The sequence below is a fragment of the Taeniopygia guttata genome, chromosome 20 (genome assembly GCF_048771995.1).
Source record: "Taeniopygia guttata chromosome 20, bTaeGut7.mat, whole genome shotgun sequence".
Taxonomy (NCBI): domain Eukaryota; kingdom Metazoa; phylum Chordata; class Aves; order Passeriformes; family Estrildidae; genus Taeniopygia; species Taeniopygia guttata.
The window spans coordinates 10001-12500 of record NC_133045.1 but is presented as its reverse complement, the minus strand read 5'-3'; positions in this window follow the sequence as shown (position 1 = coordinate 12500).

Here is a 2500-nt window from a genome sequence, read left to right as displayed (position 1 = left end):
TAGGGTTAGGGTTAGGGTTAGGGTTAGGGTTAGGGTTAGGGTTAGGGTTAGGGTTAGGGTTAGGGTTAGGGTTAGGGTTAGGGTTAGGGTTAGGGTTAGGGTTAGGGTTAGGGTTAGGGTTAGGGTTAGGTTAGGGTTAGGGTTAGGGTTAGGGTTAGGGTTAGGGTTAGGGTTAGGGTTAGGGTTAGGGTTAGGGTTAGGGTTAGGGTTAGGGTTAGGGTTAGGGTTAGGGTTAGGGTTAGGTTAGGGTTAGGGTTAGGTTAGGGTAGGTTAGGGTTAGGGTTAGGGTTAGGGTTAGGGTTAGGGTTAGGGTTAGGGTTAGGGTTAGGGTTAGGGTTAGGGTTAGGGTTAGGGTTAGGGTTAGGGTTAGGGTTAGGGTTAGGGTTAGGTTAGGGTTAGGGTTAGGGTTAGGTTGGTTAGGGTTAGGGTTAGGGTTAGGGTTAGGGTTAGGGTTAGGGTTAGGGTTAGGGTTAGGGTTAGGGTTAGGGTTAGGGTTAGGGTTAGGTTAGGTTAGGGTTAGGGTTAGGGGTTAGGGTTAGGGTTAGGGTTAGGTTAGGGTTAGGGTTAGGGTTAGGGTTAGGGTTAGGTTAGGGTTAGGGTTAGGGTTAGGGTTAGGGTTAGGGTTAGGGTTAGGGTTAGGGTTAGGGTTAGGGTTAGGGTTAGGGTTAGGGTTAGGGTTAGGGTTAGGTTAGGGTTAGGGTTAGGGTTAGGGTTAGGGTTAGGGTTAGGGTTAGGGTTAGGGTTAGGGTTAGGGTTAGGGTTAGGGTTAGGGTTAGGGTTAGGGTTAGGGTTAGGGTTAGGGTTAGGGTTAGGGTTAGGGTTAGGTTAGGGTTAGGGTTAGGGTTAGGGTTAGGGTTAGGGTAGGGTTAGGGTTAGGGTTAGGGTTAGGGTTAGGGTTAGGGGTTAGGGTTAGGGTTAGGGTTAGGGTTAGGGTTAGGGTTAGGGTTAGGGTTAGGGTTAGGGTTAGGGTTAGGGTTAGGGTTAGGGTTAGGGTTAGGTTAGGTTAGGGTTAGGGTTAGGGTTAGGGTTAGGGTTAGGGTTAGGGTTAGGGTTAGGGTTAGGGTTAGGGTTAGGGTTAGGGTTAGGGTTAGGGTTAGGGTTAGGTTAGGGTTAGGGTTAGGGTTAGGGTTAGGGTTAGGGTTAGGTTAGGGTTAGGGTTAGGGTTAGGGTTAGGGTTAGGGTTAGGGTTAGGGTTAGGGTTAGGGTTAGGGTTAGGGTTAGGGTTAGGGTTAGGTAGGTTAGGGTTAGGGTTAGGGTTAGGGTTAGGGTAGGTAGGTTAGGGTTAGGGTTAGGGTTAGGGTTAGGGTTAGGGTTAGGGTTAGGTTAGGGTTAGGGTTAGGGTTAGGGTTAGGGTTAGGGTTAGGGTTAGGGTTAGGGTTAGGGTTAGGGTTAGGGTTAGGGTTAGGGTTAGGGTTAGGGTTAGGGTTAGGGTTAGGTAGGTTAGGGTTAGGGTTAGGGTTAGGGTTAGGGTTAGGGTTAGGGTTAGGGTTAGGGTTAGGGTTAGGGTTAGGGTTAGGGTTAGGGTTAGGGTTAGGTTAGGGTTAGGGTTAGGGTTAGGGTTAGGGTTAGGGTTAGGGTTAGGGTTAGGGTTAGGGTTAGGGTTAGGGTTAGGGTTAGGGTTAGGGTTAGGGTTAGGGTTAGGGTTAGGGTTAGGGTTAGGGTTAGGGTTAGGGTTAGGGTTAGGGTTAGGTTAGGGTTAGGGTTAGGGTTAGGGTTAGGGTTAGGGTTAGGGTTAGGGTTAGGGTTAGGGTTAGGGTTAGGGTTAGGGTTAGGGGTTAGGTTAGGGTTAGGGTTAGGGTTAGGGTTAGGGTTAGGGTTAGGGTTAGGGTTAGGGTTAGGGTTAGGGTTAGGGTTAGGGTTAGGGTTAGGGTTAGGTTAAGGGTTAGGGTTAGGGTTAGGGTTAGGGTTAGGGTTAGGGTTAGGGTTAGGGTTAGGGTTAGGGTTTAGGGTTAGGGTTAGGGTTAGGGTTAGGGTTAGGTAGGTTAGGGTTAGGGTTAGGGTTAGGGTAGGGTTAGGGTTAGGGTTAGGGTTAGGGTTAGGTTAGGGTTAGGGTTAGGGTTAGGGTTAGGGTTAGGGTTAGGGTTAGGGTTAGGGTTAGGGTTAGGGTTAGGGTTAGGGTTAGGGTTAGGGTTAGGGTTAGGGTTAGGGTTAGGGTTAGGGTTAGGGTTAGGGTTAGGGTTAGGGTTAGGGTTAGGGTTAGGGTTAGGGTTAGGGTTAGGTTAGGGTTAGGGTTAGGGTTAGGGTTAGGGTTAGGGTTAGGGTTAGGGTTAGGGTTAGGGTTAGGGTTAGGGTTAGGGTTAGGGTTAGGGTTAGGGTTAGGGTTAGGGTTAGGGTTAGGGTTAGGGTTAGGGTTAGGGTTAGGGTTAGGGTTAGGGTTAGGGTTAGGGTTAGGGTTAGGGTTAGGGTTAGGGTTAGGGTTAGGGTTAGGGTTAGGGTTAGGGTTAGGGTTAGGTTAGGGTTAGGGTTAGGGTTAGGTTAGGGTTAGGGTTAGGGTTAGGGT